This window comes from Coloeus monedula (assembly GCF_965178545.1).
Source record: "Coloeus monedula genome assembly, chromosome: 1".
Taxonomy (NCBI): Eukaryota; Metazoa; Chordata; class Aves; order Passeriformes; family Corvidae; genus Coloeus; species Coloeus monedula.
In genome coordinates, this window is record NC_138781.1 from 57751250 (window position 1) to 57770275 (window position 19026).

Consider the following 19026-nt stretch of genomic DNA (forward strand, 5'->3'; position numbering starts at 1 on the left):
TAGGTAGCGGCACATTCGCTCTGCCTTGTAGCCTGAATCTTAACGGAAAGCTTCTCGGCTACGTCTGGCACAGAGCACAGGTTGAGGTCAACGAGCTTCCCCAGAGCTTGCCCCCGAGGCGTGGAAACTTGGATTTGCAGCACATTCCAGGGCTACTCTTCCTTCCTTTACAGCCTGCCCAGCGCCGTCAGATCGCCGTGCTCTCTGCCGCCGCCTTCTCGCTTCCAAGTACCAGCACGCACCTTGCAGCCGTGCAGAGAGCAAAGATGCGGATAGACGTCTCGCTCAGAAGAAGGTGCCAGGACGAAAAGATGTTCGTCCTTTCTGCTCCTCGTCGCCCGCATTGTGGTGCTGTGTTGAAAGTCTTGGCCAGCCAAAGGCTAATCTTACAGCAAGTGCTTCTCTCCTGAAGCATTTGGCTCAGTGAGAGCTACACACGCAGTTTGGACACTGTAAAGCAGCAAGAAAAATGATTGTACCTCGAGCTGAGGAAAATCCCTGCACAGAACCTTGTGCATGCGTGCGCTATACCCTCTGAAGAGCGCGACAGCTCCGAGCCATGGCTGGGCTTCACTTCTGTCCAGAGCACAGAAGGCGAAGAACGAAGCAGCCGGGCACCGGGCTCATGCACTCAGTGCACCGAATTGCATGAGCTCGGCACAAAGCTGCTTCACAAGCACAGTCAGCTGAGAATGCTCCGGCTGCTTCCGAGAGTCCGGCGCAGCCCTTGCACTCCATCACACAAGCTGGCCAGAAACAGTTTCTTACAGCCGCACTGTTGCAGAGTCCACGCGGCTTGAGCGCACGCAGAAGGAGGCGTCCAGAAAGAAGGCGTTCTTCAAGTCCCCCTTCTCTAAGCAGCCTTGAAGCTGAGCACAGCACACTGCGCCTAGGCAGCTTCTTTCTCCGAGAGACGTGCCCTCCTCACACGATGCACTCTCGCAGCTCCCTTGCCCACTTGCAGCAGCTGCTAGCAAAGAAAAAGGCTCCAGGGCTAAGAGCCACTGCTGGGCTGAACCTTCCCCTTGCCTCACGTCAAGCCCCAGAAACTGTCCTCTGCACTCGGTTTTTCCCTTCTCCACCGCATCTACCACGGGCGTCTCTGCATCTCCAAGCATGAAGCTAGCAGAATTGCTTCCAGGGAACAGGGGAAGAGAAATAGGGAGCAGCACAAGTAGCCGCAAGTTGAACTTTCTGCTTCCCACTGCTCAAGTGAATCCGCAAACAAGCGAGTGGCAGGCACGCTTCCTCTTGCAGCCTGGGCCATTCGCACAGCAGCCCAGCCGCTGCTCTGCCTTCGTTCTTATGCCCTTCGTAGCAGGTCGCGCTTTCGTTTTGCTGGAGACGAACAGTCGTCTGCTTCTCGCCCAGAGAGCGCGGTGCCGGCAGCGAAAGCCTCCAGGCTGCTGCTTCTGCCCAAACAAACACGCCTGGCCTATGCACTTTCTCTGGCGGCGCTAGGTAGCGGCACATTCGCTCTGCCTTGTAGCCTGAATCTTAACGGAAAGCTTCTCGGCTACGTCTGGCACAGAGCACAGGTTGAGGTCAACGAGCTTCCCCAGAGCTTGCCCCCGAGGCGTGGAAACTTGGATTTGCAGCACATTCCAGGGCTCCTCTTCCTTCCTTTACAGCCTGCCCAGCGCCGTCAGATCGCCGTGCTCTCTGCCGCCGCCTTCTCGCTTCCAAGTACCAGCACGCACCTTGCAGCCGTGCAGAGAGCAAAGATGCGGATAGACGTCTCGCTCAGAAGAAGGTGCCAGGACGAAAAGATGTTCGTCCTTTCTGCTCCTCGTCGCCCGCATTGTGGTGCTGTGTTGAAAGTCTTGGCCAGCCAAAGGCTAATCTTACAGCAAGTGCTTCTCTCCTGAAGCATTTGGCTCAGTGAGAGCTACACACGCGGTTTGGACACTGTAAAGCAGCAAGAAAAATGATTGTACCTCGAGCTGAGGAAAATCCCTGCACAGAACCCTGTGCATGCGTGCGCTATACCCTCTGAAGAGCGCGACAGCTCCGAGCCATGGCTGGGCTTCACTTCTGTCCAGAGCACAGAAGGCGAAGAACGAAGCAGCCGGGCACCGGGCTCATGCACTCAGTGCACCGAATTGCATGAGCTCGGCACAAAGCTGCTTCACAAGCACAGTCAGCTGAGAATGCTCCGGCTGCTTCCGAGAGTCCGGCGCAGCCCTTGCACTCCATCACACAAGCTGGCCAGAAACAGTTTCTTACAGCCGCACTGTTGCAGAGTCCACGCGGCTTGAGCGCACGCAGAAGGAGGCGTCCAGAAAGAAGGCGTTCTTCAAGTCCCCCTTCTCTAAGCAGCCTTGAAGCTGAGCACAGCACACTGCGCCTAGGCAGCTTCTTTCTCCGAGAGACGTGCCCTCCTCACACGATGCACTCTCGCAGCTCCCTTGCCCACTTGCAGCAGCTGCTAGCAAAGAAAAAGGCTCCAGGGCTAAGAGCCACTGCTGGGCTGAACCTTCCCCTTGCCTCACGTCAAGCCCCAGAAACTGTCCTCTGCACTCGGTTTTTCCCTTCTCCACCGCATCTACCACGGGCGTCTCTGCATCTCCAAGCATGAAGCTAGCAGAATTGCTTCCAGGGAACAGGGGAAGAGAAATAGGGAGCAGCACAAGTAGCCGCAAGTTGAACTTTCTGCTTCCCACTGCTCAAGTGAATCCGCAAACAAGCGAGTGGCAGGCACGCTTCCTCTTGCAGCCTGGGCCATTCGCACAGCAGCCCAGCCGCTGCTCTGCCTTCGTTCTTATGCCCTTCGTAGCAGGTCGCGCTTTCGTTTTGCTGGAGACGAACAGTCGTCTGCTTCTCGCCCAGAGAGCGCGGTGCCGGCAGCGAAAGCCTCCAGGCTGCTGCTTCTGCCCAAACACGCCTGGCCTATGCACTTTCTCTGGCGGCGCTAGGTAGCGGCACATTCGCTCTGCCTTGTAGCCTGAATCTTAACGGAAAGCTTCTCGGCTACGTCTGGCACAGAGCACAGGTTGAGGTCAACGAGCTTCCCCAGAGCTTGCCCCCGAGGCGTGGAAACTTGGATTTGCAGCACATTCCAGGGCTACTCTTCCTTCCTTTACAGCCTGCCCAGCGCCGTCAGATCGCCGTGCTCTCTGCCGCCGCCTTCTCGCTTCCAAGTACCAGCACGCACCTTGCAGCCGTGCAGAGAGCAAAGATGCGGATAGACGTCTCGCTCAGAAGAAGGTGCCAGGACGAAAAGATGTTCGTCCTTTCTGCTCCTCGTCGCCCGCATTGTGGTGCTGTGTTGAAAGTCTTGGCCAGCCAAAGGCTAATCTTACAGCAAGTGCTTCTCTCCTGAAGCATTTGGCTCAGTGAGAGCTACACACGCAGTTTGGACACTGTAAAGCAGCAAGAAAAATGATTGTACCTCGAGCTGAGGAAAATCCCTGCACAGAACCTTGTGCATGCGTGCGCTATACCCTCTGAAGAGCGCGACAGCTCCGAGCCATGGCTGGGCTTCACTTCTGTCCAGAGCACAGAAGGCGAAGAACGAAGCAGCCGGGCACCGGGCTCATGCACTCAGTGCACCGAATTGCATGAGCTCGGCACAAAGCTGCTTCACAAGCACAGTCAGCTGAGAATGCTCCGGCTGCTTCCGAGAGTCCGGCGCAGCCCTTGCACTCCATCACACAAGCTGGCCAGAAACAGTTTCTTACAGCCGCACTGTTGCAGAGTCCACGCGGCTTGAGCGCACGCAGAAGGAGGCGTCCAGAAAGAAGGCGTTCTTCAAGTCCCCCTTCTCTAAGCAGCCTTGAAGCTGAGCACAGCACACTGCGCCTAGGCAGCTTCTTTCTCCGAGAGACGTGCCCTCCTCACACGATGCACTCTCGCAGCTCCCTTGCCCACTTGCAGCAGCTGCTAGCAAAGAAAAAGGCTCCAGGGCTAAGAGCCACTGCTGGGCTGAACCTTCCCCTTGCCTCACGTCAAGCCCCAGAAACTGTCCTCTGCACTCGGTTTTTCCCTTCTCCACCGCATCTACCACGGGCGTCTCTGCATCTCCAAGCATGAAGCTAGCAGAATTGCTTCCAGGGAACAGGGGAAGAGAAATAGGGAGCAGCACAAGTAGCCGCAAGTTGAACTTTCTGCTTCCCACTGCTCAAGTGAATCCGCAAACAAGCGAGTGGCAGGCACGCTTCCTCTTGCAGCCTGGGCCATTCGCACAGCAGCCCAGCCGCTGCTCTGCCTTCGTTCTTATGCCCTTCGTAGCAGGTCGCGCTTTCGTTTTGCTGGAGACGAACAGTCGTCTGCTTCTCGCCCAGAGAGCGCGGTGCCGGCAGCGAAAGCCTCCAGGCTGCTGCTTCTGCCCAAACAAACACGCCTGGCCTATGCACTTTCTCTGGCGGCGCTAGGTAGCGGCACATTCGCTCTGCCTTGTAGCCTGAATCTTAACGGAAAGCTTCTCGGCTACGTCTGGCACAGAGCACAGGTTGAGGTCAACGAGCTTCCCCAGAGCTTGCCCCCGAGGCGTGGAAACTTGGATTTGCAGCACATTCCAGGGCTACTCTTCCTTCCTTTACAGCCTGCCCAGCGCCGTCAGATCGCCGTGCTCTCTGCCGCCGCCTTCTCGCTTCCAAGTACCAGCACGCACCTTGCAGCCGTGCAGAGAGCAAAGATGCGGATAGACGTCTCGCTCAGAAGAAGGTGCCAGGACGAAAAGATGTTCGTCCTTTCTGCTCCTCGTCGCCCGCATTGTGGTGCTGTGTTGAAAGTCTTGGCCAGCCAAAGGCTAATCTTACAGCAAGTGCTTCTCTCCTGAAGCATTTGGCTCAGTGAGAGCTACACACGCGGTTTGGACACTGTAAAGCAGCAAGAAAAATGATTGTACCTCGAGCTGAGGAAAATCCCTGCACAGAACCCTGTGCATGCGTGCGCTATACCCTCTGAAGAGCGCGACAGCTCCGAGCCATGGCTGGGCTTCACTTCTGTCCAGAGCACAGAAGGCGAAGAACGAAGCAGCCGGGCACCGGGCTCATGCACTCAGTGCACCGAATTGCATGAGCTCGGCACAAAGCTGCTTCACAAGCACAGTCAGCTGAGAATGCTCCGGCTGCTTCCGAGAGTCCGGCGCAGCCCTTGCACTCCATCACACAAGCTGGCCAGAAACAGTTTCTTACAGCCGCACTGTTGCAGAGTCCACGCGGCTTGAGCGCACGCAGAAGGAGGCGTCCAGAAAGAAGGCGTTCTTCAAGTCCCCCTTCTCTAAGCAGCCTTGAAGCTGAGCACAGCACACTGCGCCTAGGCAGCTTCTTTCTCCGAGAGACGTGCCCTCCTCACACGATGCACTCTCGCAGCTCCCTTGCCCACTTGCAGCAGCTGCTAGCAAAGAAAAAGGCTCCAGGGCTAAGAGCCACTGCTGGGCTGAACCTTCCCCTTGCCTCACGTCAAGCCCCAGAAACTGTCCTCTGCACTCGGTTTTTCCCTTCTCCACCGCATCTACCACGGGCGTCTCTGCATCTCCAAGCATGAAGCTAGCAGAATTGCTTCCAGGGAACAGGGGAAGAGAAATAGGGAGCAGCACAAGTAGCCGCAAGTTGAACTTTCTGCTTCCCACTGCTCAAGTGAATCCGCAAACAAGCGAGTGGCAGGCACGCTTCCTCTTGCAGCCTGGGCCATTCGCACAGCAGCCCAGCCGCTGCTCTGCCTTCGTTCTTATGCCCTTCGTAGCAGGTCGCGCTTTCGTTTTGCTGGAGACGAACAGTCGTCTGCTTCTCGCCCAGAGAGCGCGGTGCCGGCAGCGAAAGCCTCCAGGCTGCTGCTTCTGCCCAAACACGCCTGGCCTATGCACTTTCTCTGGCGGCGCTAGGTAGCGGCACATTCGCTCTGCCTTGTAGCCTGAATCTTAACGGAAAGCTTCTCGGCTACGTCTGGCACAGAGCACAGGTTGAGGTCAACGAGCTTCCCCAGAGCTTGCCCCCGAGGCGTGGAAACTTGGATTTGCAGCACATTCCAGGGCTACTCTTCCTTCCTTTACAGCCTGCCCAGCGCCGTCAGATCGCCGTGCTCTCTGCCGCCGCCTTCTCGCTTCCAAGTACCAGCACGCACCTTGCAGCCGTGCAGAGAGCAAAGATGCGGATAGACGTCTCGCTCAGAAGAAGGTGCCAGGACGAAAAGATGTTCGTCCTTTCTGCTCCTCGTCGCCCGCATTGTGGTGCTGTGTTGAAAGTCTTGGCCAGCCAAAGGCTAATCTTACAGCAAGTGCTTCTCTCCTGAAGCATTTGGCTCAGTGAGAGCTACACACGCGGTTTGGACACTGTAAAGCAGCAAGAAAAATGATTGTACCTCGAGCTGAGGAAAATCCCTGCACAGAACCCTGTGCATGCGTGCGCTATACCCTCTGAAGAGCGCGACAGCTCCGAGCCATGGCTGGGCTTCACTTCTGTCCAGAGCACAGAAGGCGAAGAACGAAGCAGCCGGGCACCGGGCTCATGCACTCAGTGCACCGAATTGCATGAGCTCGGCACAAAGCTGCTTCACAAGCACAGTCAGCTGAGAATGCTCCGGCTGCTTCCGAGAGTCCGGCGCAGCCCTTGCACTCCATCACACAAGCTGGCCAGAAACAGTTTCTTACAGCCGCACTGTTGCAGAGTCCACGCGGCTTGAGCGCACGCAGAAGGAGGCGTCCAGAAAGAAGGCGTTCTTCAAGTCCCCCTTCTCTAAGCAGCCTTGAAGCTGAGCACAGCACACTGCGCCTAGGCAGCTTCTTTCTCCGAGAGACGTGCCCTCCTCACACGATGCACTCTCGCAGCTCCCTTGCCCACTTGCAGCAGCTGCTAGCAAAGAAAAAGGCTCCAGGGCTAAGAGCCACTGCTGGGCTGAACCTTCCCCTTGCCTCACGTCAAGCCCCAGAAACTGTCCTCTGCACTCGGTTTTTCCCTTCTCCACCGCATCTACCACGGGCGTCTCTGCATCTCCAAGCATGAAGCTAGCAGAATTGCTTCCAGGGAACAGGGGAAGAGAAATAGGGAGCAGCACAAGTAGCCGCAAGTTGAACTTTCTGCTTCCCACTGCTCAAGTGAATCCGCAAACAAGCGAGTGGCAGGCACGCTTCCTCTTGCAGCCTGGGCCATTCGCACAGCAGCCCAGCCGCTGCTCTGCCTTCGTTCTTATGCCCTTCGTAGCAGGTCGCGCTTTCGTTTTGCTGGAGACGAACAGTCGTCTGCTTCTCGCCCAGAGAGCGCGGTGCCGGCAGCGAAAGCCTCCAGGCTGCTGCTTCTGCCCAAACAAACACGCCTGGCCTATGCACTTTCTCTGGCGGCGCTAGGTAGCGGCACATTCGCTCTGCCTTGTAGCCTGAATCTTAACGGAAAGCTTCTCGGCTACGTCTGGCACAGAGCACAGGTTGAGGTCAACGAGCTTCCCCAGAGCTTGCCCCCGAGGCGTGGAAACTTGGATTTGCAGCACATTCCAGGGCTACTCTTCCTTCCTTTACAGCCTGCCCAGCGCCGTCAGATCGCCGTGCTCTCTGCCGCCGCCTTCTCGCTTCCAAGTACCAGCACGCACCTTGCAGCCGTGCAGAGAGCAAAGATGCGGATAGACGTCTCGCTCAGAAGAAGGTGCCAGGACGAAAAGATGTTCGTCCTTTCTGCTCCTCGTCGCCCGCATTGTGGTGCTGTGTTGAAAGTCTTGGCCAGCCAAAGGCTAATCTTACAGCAAGTGCTTCTCTCCTGAAGCATTTGGCTCAGTGAGAGCTACACACGCAGTTTGGACACTGTAAAGCAGCAAGAAAAATGATTGTACCTCGAGCTGAGGAAAATCCCTGCACAGAACCTTGTGCATGCGTGCGCTATACCCTCTGAAGAGCGCGACAGCTCCGAGCCATGGCTGGGCTTCACTTCTGTCCAGAGCACAGAAGGCGAAGAACGAAGCAGCCGGGCACCGGGCTCATGCACTCAGTGCACCGAATTGCATGAGCTCGGCACAAAGCTGCTTCACAAGCACAGTCAGCTGAGAATGCTCCGGCTGCTTCCGAGAGTCCGGCGCAGCCCTTGCACTCCATCACACAAGCTGGCCAGAAACAGTTTCTTACAGCCGCACTGTTGCAGAGTCCACGCGGCTTGAGCGCACGCAGAAGGAGGCGTCCAGAAAGAAGGCGTTCTTCAAGTCCCCCTTCTCTAAGCAGCCTTGAAGCTGAGCACAGCACACTGCGCCTAGGCAGCTTCTTTCTCCGAGAGACGTGCCCTCCTCACACGATGCACTCTCGCAGCTCCCTTGCCCACTTGCAGCAGCTGCTAGCAAAGAAAAAGGCTCCAGGGCTAAGAGCCACTGCTGGGCTGAACCTTCCCCTTGCCTCACGTCAAGCCCCAGAAACTGTCCTCTGCACTCGGTTTTTCCCTTCTCCACCGCATCTACCACGGGCGTCTCTGCATCTCCAAGCATGAAGCTAGCAGAATTGCTTCCAGGGAACAGGGGAAGAGAAATAGGGAGCAGCACAAGTAGCCGCAAGTTGAACTTTCTGCTTCCCACTGCTCAAGTGAATCCGCAAACAAGCGAGTGGCAGGCACGCTTCCTCTTGCAGCCTGGGCCATTCGCACAGCAGCCCAGCCGCTGCTCTGCCTTCGTTCTTATGCCCTTCGTAGCAGGTCGCGCTTTCGTTTTGCTGGAGACGAACAGTCGTCTGCTTCTCGCCCAGAGAGCGCGGTGCCGGCAGCGAAAGCCTCCAGGCTGCTGCTTCTGCCCAAACAAACACGCCTGGCCTATGCACTTTCTCTGGCGGCGCTAGGTAGCGGCACATTCGCTCTGCCTTGTAGCCTGAATCTTAACGGAAAGCTTCTCGGCTACGTCTGGCACAGAGCACAGGTTGAGGTCAACGAGCTTCCCCAGAGCTTGCCCCCGAGGCGTGGAAACTTGGATTTGCAGCACATTCCAGGGCTCCTCTTCCTTCCTTTACAGCCTGCCCAGCGCCGTCAGATCGCCGTGCTCTCTGCCGCCGCCTTCTCGCTTCCAAGTACCAGCACGCACCTTGCAGCCGTGCAGAGAGCAAAGATGCGGATAGACGTCTCGCTCAGAAGAAGGTGCCAGGACGAAAAGATGTTCGTCCTTTCTGCTCCTCGTCGCCCGCATTGTGGTGCTGTGTTGAAAGTCTTGGCCAGCCAAAGGCTAATCTTACAGCAAGTGCTTCTCTCCTGAAGCATTTGGCTCAGTGAGAGCTACACACGCGGTTTGGACACTGTAAAGCAGCAAGAAAAATGATTGTACCTCGAGCTGAGGAAAATCCCTGCACAGAACCCTGTGCATGCGTGCGCTATACCCTCTGAAGAGCGCGACAGCTCCGAGCCATGGCTGGGCTTCACTTCTGTCCAGAGCACAGAAGGCGAAGAACGAAGCAGCCGGGCACCGGGCTCATGCACTCAGTGCACCGAATTGCATGAGCTCGGCACAAAGCTGCTTCACAAGCACAGTCAGCTGAGAATGCTCCGGCTGCTTCCGAGAGTCCGGCGCAGCCCTTGCACTCCATCACACAAGCTGGCCAGAAACAGTTTCTTACAGCCGCACTGTTGCAGAGTCCACGCGGCTTGAGCGCACGCAGAAGGAGGCGTCCAGAAAGAAGGCGTTCTTCAAGTCCCCCTTCTCTAAGCAGCCTTGAAGCTGAGCACAGCACACTGCGCCTAGGCAGCTTCTTTCTCCGAGAGACGTGCCCTCCTCACACGATGCACTCTCGCAGCTCCCTTGCCCACTTGCAGCAGCTGCTAGCAAAGAAAAAGGCTCCAGGGCTAAGAGCCACTGCTGGGCTGAACCTTCCCCTTGCCTCACGTCAAGCCCCAGAAACTGTCCTCTGCACTCGGTTTTTCCCTTCTCCACCGCATCTACCACGGGCGTCTCTGCATCTCCAAGCATGAAGCTAGCAGAATTGCTTCCAGGGAACAGGGGAAGAGAAATAGGGAGCAGCACAAGTAGCCGCAAGTTGAACTTTCTGCTTCCCACTGCTCAAGTGAATCCGCAAACAAGCGAGTGGCAGGCACGCTTCCTCTTGCAGCCTGGGCCATTCGCACAGCAGCCCAGCCGCTGCTCTGCCTTCGTTCTTATGCCCTTCGTAGCAGGTCGCGCTTTCGTTTTGCTGGAGACGAACAGTCGTCTGCTTCTCGCCCAGAGAGCGCGGTGCCGGCAGCGAAAGCCTCCAGGCTGCTGCTTCTGCCCAAACAAACACGCCTGGCCTATGCACTTTCTCTGGCGGCGCTAGGTAGCGGCACATTCGCTCTGCCTTGTAGCCTGAATCTTAACGGAAAGCTTCTCGGCTACGTCTGGCACAGAGCACAGGTTGAGGTCAACGAGCTTCCCCAGAGCTTGCCCCCGAGGCGTGGAAACTTGGATTTGCAGCACATTCCAGGGCTACTCTTCCTTCCTTTACAGCCTGCCCAGCGCCGTCAGATCGCCGTGCTCTCTGCCGCCGCCTTCTCGCTTCCAAGTACCAGCACGCACCTTGCAGCCGTGCAGAGAGCAAAGATGCGGATAGACGTCTCGCTCAGAAGAAGGTGCCAGGACGAAAAGATGTTCGTCCTTTCTGCTCCTCGTCGCCCGCATTGTGGTGCTGTGTTGAAAGTCTTGGCCAGCCAAAGGCTAATCTTACAGCAAGTGCTTCTCTCCTGAAGCATTTGGCTCAGTGAGAGCTACACACGCGGTTTGGACACTGTAAAGCAGCAAGAAAAATGATTGTACCTCGAGCTGAGGAAAATCCCTGCACAGAACCCTGTGCATGCGTGCGCTATACCCTCTGAAGAGCGCGACAGCTCCGAGCCATGGCTGGGCTTCACTTCTGTCCAGAGCACAGAAGGCGAAGAACGAAGCAGCCGGGCACCGGGCTCATGCACTCAGTGCACCGAATTGCATGAGCTCGGCACAAAGCTGCTTCACAAGCACAGTCAGCTGAGAATGCTCCGGCTGCTTCCGAGAGTCCGGCGCAGCCCTTGCACTCCATCACACAAGCTGGCCAGAAACAGTTTCTTACAGCCGCACTGTTGCAGAGTCCACGCGGCTTGAGCGCACGCAGAAGGAGGCGTCCAGAAAGAAGGCGTTCTTCAAGTCCCCCTTCTCTAAGCAGCCTTGAAGCTGAGCACAGCACACTGCGCCTAGGCAGCTTCTTTCTCCGAGAGACGTGCCCTCCTCACACGATGCACTCTCGCAGCTCCCTTGCCCACTTGCAGCAGCTGCTAGCAAAGAAAAAGGCTCCAGGGCTAAGAGCCACTGCTGGGCTGAACCTTCCCCTTGCCTCACGTCAAGCCCCAGAAACTGTCCTCTGCACTCGGTTTTTCCCTTCTCCACCGCATCTACCACGGGCGTCTCTGCATCTCCAAGCATGAAGCTAGCAGAATTGCTTCCAGGGAACAGGGGAAGAGAAATAGGGAGCAGCACAAGTAGCCGCAAGTTGAACTTTCTGCTTCCCACTGCTCAAGTGAATCCGCAAACAAGCGAGTGGCAGGCACGCTTCCTCTTGCAGCCTGGGCCATTCGCACAGCAGCCCAGCCGCTGCTCTGCCTTCGTTCTTATGCCCTTCGTAGCAGGTCGCGCTTTCGTTTTGCTGGAGACGAACAGTCGTCTGCTTCTCGCCCAGAGAGCGCGGTGCCGGCAGCGAAAGCCTCCAGGCTGCTGCTTCTGCCCAAACACGCCTGGCCTATGCACTTTCTCTGGCGGCGCTAGGTAGCGGCACATTCGCTCTGCCTTGTAGCCTGAATCTTAACGGAAAGCTTCTCGGCTACGTCTGGCACAGAGCACAGGTTGAGGTCAACGAGCTTCCCCAGAGCTTGCCCCCGAGGCGTGGAAACTTGGATTTGCAGCACATTCCAGGGCTACTCTTCCTTCCTTTACAGCCTGCCCAGCGCCGTCAGATCGCCGTGCTCTCTGCCGCCGCCTTCTCGCTTCCAAGTACCAGCACGCACCTTGCAGCCGTGCAGAGAGCAAAGATGCGGATAGACGTCTCGCTCAGAAGAAGGTGCCAGGACGAAAAGATGTTCGTCCTTTCTGCTCCTCGTCGCCCGCATTGTGGTGCTGTGTTGAAAGTCTTGGCCAGCCAAAGGCTAATCTTACAGCAAGTGCTTCTCTCCTGAAGCATTTGGCTCAGTGAGAGCTACACACGCAGTTTGGACACTGTAAAGCAGCAAGAAAAATGATTGTACCTCGAGCTGAGGAAAATCCCTGCACAGAACCTTGTGCATGCGTGCGCTATACCCTCTGAAGAGCGCGACAGCTCCGAGCCATGGCTGGGCTTCACTTCTGTCCAGAGCACAGAAGGCGAAGAACGAAGCAGCCGGGCACCGGGCTCATGCACTCAGTGCACCGAATTGCATGAGCTCGGCACAAAGCTGCTTCACAAGCACAGTCAGCTGAGAATGCTCCGGCTGCTTCCGAGAGTCCGGCGCAGCCCTTGCACTCCATCACACAAGCTGGCCAGAAACAGTTTCTTACAGCCGCACTGTTGCAGAGTCCACGCGGCTTGAGCGCACGCAGAAGGAGGCGTCCAGAAAGAAGGCGTTCTTCAAGTCCCCCTTCTCTAAGCAGCCTTGAAGCTGAGCACAGCACACTGCGCCTAGGCAGCTTCTTTCTCCGAGAGACGTGCCCTCCTCACACGATGCACTCTCGCAGCTCCCTTGCCCACTTGCAGCAGCTGCTAGCAAAGAAAAAGGCTCCAGGGCTAAGAGCCACTGCTGGGCTGAACCTTCCCCTTGCCTCACGTCAAGCCCCAGAAACTGTCCTCTGCACTCGGTTTTTCCCTTCTCCACCGCATCTACCACGGGCGTCTCTGCATCTCCAAGCATGAAGCTAGCAGAATTGCTTCCAGGGAACAGGGGAAGAGAAATAGGGAGCAGCACAAGTAGCCGCAAGTTGAACTTTCTGCTTCCCACTGCTCAAGTGAATCCGCAAACAAGCGAGTGGCAGGCACGCTTCCTCTTGCAGCCTGGGCCATTCGCACAGCAGCCCAGCCGCTGCTCTGCCTTCGTTCTTATGCCCTTCGTAGCAGGTCGCGCTTTCGTTTTGCTGGAGACGAACAGTCGTCTGCTTCTCGCCCAGAGAGCGCGGTGCCGGCAGCGAAAGCCTCCAGGCTGCTGCTTCTGCCCAAACAAACACGCCTGGCCTATGCACTTTCTCTGGCGGCGCTAGGTAGCGGCACATTCGCTCTGCCTTGTAGCCTGAATCTTAACGGAAAGCTTCTCGGCTACGTCTGGCACAGAGCACAGGTTGAGGTCAACGAGCTTCCCCAGAGCTTGCCCCCGAGGCGTGGAAACTTGGATTTGCAGCACATTCCAGGGCTACTCTTCCTTCCTTTACAGCCTGCCCAGCGCCGTCAGATCGCCGTGCTCTCTGCCGCCGCCTTCTCGCTTCCAAGTACCAGCACGCACCTTGCAGCCGTGCAGAGAGCAAAGATGCGGATAGACGTCTCGCTCAGAAGAAGGTGCCAGGACGAAAAGATGTTCGTCCTTTCTGCTCCTCGTCGCCCGCATTGTGGTGCTGTGTTGAAAGTCTTGGCCAGCCAAAGGCTAATCTTACAGCAAGTGCTTCTCTCCTGAAGCATTTGGCTCAGTGAGAGCTACACACGCGGTTTGGACACTGTAAAGCAGCAAGAAAAATGATTGTACCTCGAGCTGAGGAAAATCCCTGCACAGAACCCTGTGCATGCGTGCGCTATACCCTCTGAAGAGCGCGACAGCTCCGAGCCATGGCTGGGCTTCACTTCTGTCCAGAGCACAGAAGGCGAAGAACGAAGCAGCCGGGCACCGGGCTCATGCACTCAGTGCACCGAATTGCATGAGCTCGGCACAAAGCTGCTTCACAAGCACAGTCAGCTGAGAATGCTCCGGCTGCTTCCGAGAGTCCGGCGCAGCCCTTGCACTCCATCACACAAGCTGGCCAGAAACAGTTTCTTACAGCCGCACTGTTGCAGAGTCCACGCGGCTTGAGCGCACGCAGAAGGAGGCGTCCAGAAAGAAGGCGTTCTTCAAGTCCCCCTTCTCTAAGCAGCCTTGAAGCTGAGCACAGCACACTGCGCCTAGGCAGCTTCTTTCTCCGAGAGACGTGCCCTCCTCACACGATGCACTCTCGCAGCTCCCTTGCCCACTTGCAGCAGCTGCTAGCAAAGAAAAAGGCTCCAGGGCTAAGAGCCACTGCTGGGCTGAACCTTCCCCTTGCCTCACGTCAAGCCCCAGAAACTGTCCTCTGCACTCGGTTTTTCCCTTCTCCACCGCATCTACCACGGGCGTCTCTGCATCTCCAAGCATGAAGCTAGCAGAATTGCTTCCAGGGAACAGGGGAAGAGAAATAGGGAGCAGCACAAGTAGCCGCAAGTTGAACTTTCTGCTTCCCACTGCTCAAGTGAATCCGCAAACAAGCGAGTGGCAGGCACGCTTCCTCTTGCAGCCTGGGCCATTCGCACAGCAGCCCAGCCGCTGCTCTGCCTTCGTTCTTATGCCCTTCGTAGCAGGTCGCGCTTTCGTTTTGCTGGAGACGAACAGTCGTCTGCTTCTCGCCCAGAGAGCGCGGTGCCGGCAGCGAAAGCCTCCAGGCTGCTGCTTCTGCCCAAACACGCCTGGCCTATGCACTTTCTCTGGCGGCGCTAGGTAGCGGCACATTCGCTCTGCCTTGTAGCCTGAATCTTAACGGAAAGCTTCTCGGCTACGTCTGGCACAGAGCACAGGTTGAGGTCAACGAGCTTCCCCAGAGCTTGCCCCCGAGGCGTGGAAACTTGGATTTGCAGCACATTCCAGGGCTACTCTTCCTTCCTTTACAGCCTGCCCAGCGCCGTCAGATCGCCGTGCTCTCTGCCGCCGCCTTCTCGCTTCCAAGTACCAGCACGCACCTTGCAGCCGTGCAGAGAGCAAAGATGCGGATAGACGTCTCGCTCAGAAGAAGGTGCCAGGACGAAAAGATGTTCGTCCTTTCTGCTCCTCGTCGCCCGCATTGTGGTGCTGTGTTGAAAGTCTTGGCCAGCCAAAGGCTAATCTTACAGCAAGTGCTTCTCTCCTGAAGCATTTGGCTCAGTGAGAGCTACACACGCAGTTTGGACACTGTAAAGCAGCAAGAAAAATGATTGTACCTCGAGCTGAGGAAAATCCCTGCACAGAACCTTGTGCATGCGTGCGCTATACCCTCTGAAGAGCGCGACAGCTCCGAGCCATGGCTGGGCTTCACTTCTGTCCAGAGCACAGAAGGCGAAGAACGAAGCAGCCGGGCACCGGGCTCATGCACTCAGTGCACCGAATTGCATGAGCTCGGCACAAAGCTGCTTCACAAGCACAGTCAGCTGAGAATGCTCCGGCTGCTTCCGAGAGTCCGGCGCAGCCCTTGCACTCCATCACACAAGCTGGCCAGAAACAGTTTCTTACAGCCGCACTGTTGCAGAGTCCACGCGGCTTGAGCGCACGCAGAAGGAGGCGTCCAGAAAGAAGGCGTTCTTCAAGTCCCCCTTCTCTAAGCAGCCTTGAAGCTGAGCACAGCACACTGCGCCTAGGCAGCTTCTTTCTCCGAGAGACGTGCCCTCCTCACACGATGCACTCTCGCAGCTCCCTTGCCCACTTGCAGCAGCTGCTAGCAAAGAAAAAGGCTCCAGGGCTAAGAGCCACTGCTGGGCTGAACCTTCCCCTTGCCTCACGTCAAGCCCCAGAAACTGTCCTCTGCACTCGGTTTTTCCCTTCTCCACCGCATCTACCACGGGCGTCTCTGCATCTCCAAGCATGAAGCTAGCAGAATTGCTTCCAGGGAACAGGGGAAGAGAAATAGGGAGCAGCACAAGTAGCCGCAAGTTGAACTTTCTGCTTCCCACTGCTCAAGTGAATCCGCAAACAAGCGAGTGGCAGGCACGCTTCCTCTTGCAGCCTGGGCCATTCGCACAGCAGCCCAGCCGCTGCTCTGCCTTCGTTCTTATGCCCTTCGTAGCAGGTCGCGCTTTCGTTTTGCTGGAGACGAACAGTCGTCTGCTTCTCGCCCAGAGAGCGCGGTGCCGGCAGCGAAAGCCTCCAGGCTGCTGCTTCTGCCCAAACAAACACGCCTGGCCTATGCACTTTCTCTGGCGGCGCTAGGTAGCGGCATATTCGCTCTGCCTTGTAGCCTGAATCTTAACGGAAAGCTTCTCGGCTACGTCTGGCACAGAGCACAGGTTGAGGTCAACGAGCTTCCCCAGAGCTTGCCCCCGAGGCGTGGAAACTTGGATTTGCAGCACATTCCAGGGCTACTCTTCCTTCCTTTACAGCCTGCCCAGCGCCGTCAGATCGCCGTGCTCTCTGCCGCCGCCTTCTCGCTTCCAAGTACCAGCACGCACCTTGCAGCCGTGCAGAGAGCAAAGATGCGGATAGACGTCTCGCTCAGAAGAAGGTGCCAGGACGAAAAGATGTTCGTCCTTTCTGCTCCTCGTCGCCCGCATTGTGGTGCTGTGTTGAAAGTCTTGGCCAGCCAAAGGCTAATCTTACAGCAAGTGCTTCTCTCCTGAAGCATTTGGCTCAGTGAGAGCTACACACGCGGTTTGGACACTGTAAAGCAGCAAGAAAAATGATTGTACCTCGAGCTGAGGAAAATCCCTGCACAGAACCCTGTGCATGCGTGCGCTATACCCTCTGAAGAGCGCGACAGCTCCGAGCCATGGCTGGGCTTCACTTCTGTCCAGAGCACAGAAGGCGAAGAACGAAGCAGCCGGGCACCGGGCTCATGCACTCAGTGCACCGAATTGCATGAGCTCGGCACAAAGCTGCTTCACAAGCACAGTCAGCTGAGAATGCTCCGGCTGCTTCCGAGAGTCCGGCGCAGCCCTTGCACTCCATCACACAAGCTGGCCAGAAACAGTTTCTTACAGCCGCACTGTTGCAGAGTCCACGCGGCTTGAGCGCACGCAGAAGGAGGCGTCCAGAAAGAAGGCGTTCTTCAAGTCCCCCTTCTCTAAGCAGCCTTGAAGCTGAGCACAGCACACTGCGCCTAGGCAGCTTCTTTCTCCGAGAGACGTGCCCTCCTCACACGATGCACTCTCGCAGCTCCCTTGCCCACTTGCAGCAGCTGCTAGCAAAGAAAAAGGCTCCAGGGCTAAGAGCCACTGCTGGGCTGAACCTTCCCCTTGCCTCACGTCAAGCCCCAGAAACTGTCCTCTGCACTCGGTTTTTCCCTTCTCCACCGCATCTACCACGGGCGTCTCTGCATCTCCAAGCATGAAGCTAGCAGAATTGCTTCCAGGGAACAGGGGAAGAGAAATAGGGAGCAGCACAAGTAGCCGCAAGTTGAACTTTCTGCTTCCCACTGCTCAAGTGAATCCGCAAACAAGCGAGTGGCAGGCACGCTTCCTCTTGCAGCCTGGGCCATTCGCACAGCAGCCCAGCCGCTGCTCTGCCTTCGTTCTTATGCCCTTCGTAGCAGGTCGCGCTTTCGTTTTGCTGGAGACGAACAGTCGTCTGCTTCTCGCCCAGAGAGCGCGGTGCCGGCAGCGAAAGCCTCCAGGCTGCTGCTTCTGCCCAAACAAACACGCCTGGCCTATGCACTTTCTCTGGCGGCGCTAGGTAGCGGCACATTCGCTCTGCCTTGTAGCCTGAATCTTAACGGAAAGCTTCTCGGCTACGTCTGGCACAGAGCACAGGTTGAGGTCAACGAGCTTCCCCAGAGCTTGCCCCCGAGGCGTGGAAACTTGGATTTGCAGCACATTCCAGGGCTACTCTTCCTTCCTTTACAGCCTGCCCAGCGCCGTCAGATCGCCGTGCTCTCTGCCGCCGCCTTCTCGCTTCCAAGTACCAGCACGCACCTTGCAGCCGTGCAGAGAGCAAAGATGCGGATAGACGTCTCGCTCAGAAGAAGGTGCCAGGACGAAAAGATGTTCGTCCTTTCTGCTCCTCGTCGCCCGCATTGTGGTGCTGTGTTGAAAGTCTTGGCCAGCCAAAGGCTAATCTTACAGCAAGTGCTTCTCTCCTGAAGCATTTGGCTCAGTGAGAGCTACACACGCGGTTTGGACACTGTAAAGCAGCAAGAAAAATGATTGTACCTCGAGCTGAGGAAAATCCCTGCACAGAACCCTGTGCATGCGTGCGCTATACCCTCTGAAGAGCGCGACAGCTCCGAGCCATGGCTGGGCTTCACTTCTGTCCAGAGCACAGAAGGCGAAGAACGAAGCAGCCGGGCACCGGGCTCATGCACTCAGTGCACCGAATTGCATGAGCTCGGCACAAAGCTGCTTCACAAGCACAGTCAGCTGAGAATGCTCCGGCTGCTTCCGAGAGTCCGGCGCAGCCCTTGCACTCCATCACACAAGCTGGCCAGAAACAGTTTCTTACAGCCGCACTGTTGCAGAGTCCACGCGGCTTGAGCGCACGCAGAAGGAGGCGTCCAGAAAGAAGGCGTTCTTCAAGTCCCCCTTCTCTAAGCAGCCTTGAAGCTGAGCACAGCACACTGCGCCTAGGCAGCTTCTTTCTCCGAGAGACGTGCCCTCCTCACACGATGCACTCTCGCAGCTCCCTTGCCCACTTGCAGCAGCTGCTAGCAAAGAAAAAGGCTCCAGGGCTAAGAGCCACTGCTGGGCTGAACCTTCCCCTTGCCTCACGTCAAGCCCCAGAAACTGTCCTCTGCACTCGGTTTTTCCCTTCTCCACCGCATCTACCACGGGCGTCTCTGCATCTCCAAGCATGAAGCTAGCAGAATTGCTTCCAGGGAACAGTGGAAGAGAAATAGGGAGCAGCACAAGTAGCCGCAAGTTGAACTTTCTGCTTCCCACTGCTCAAGTGAATCCGCAAACAAGCGAGTGGCAGGCACGCTTCCTCTTGCAGCCTGGGCCATTCGCACAGCAGCCCAGCCGCTGCTCTGCCTTCGTTCTTATGCCCTTCGTAGCAGGTCGCGCTTTCGTTTTGCTGGAGACGAACAGTCGTCTGCTTCTCGCCCAGAGAGCGCGGTGCCGGCAGCGAAAGCCTCCAGGCTGCTGCTTCTGCCCAAACAAACACGCCTGGCCTATGCACTTTCTCTGGCGGCGCTAGGTAGCGGCACATTCGCTCTGCCTTGTAGCCTGAATCTTAACGGAAAGCTTCTCGGCTACGTCTGGCACAGAGCACAGGTTGAGGT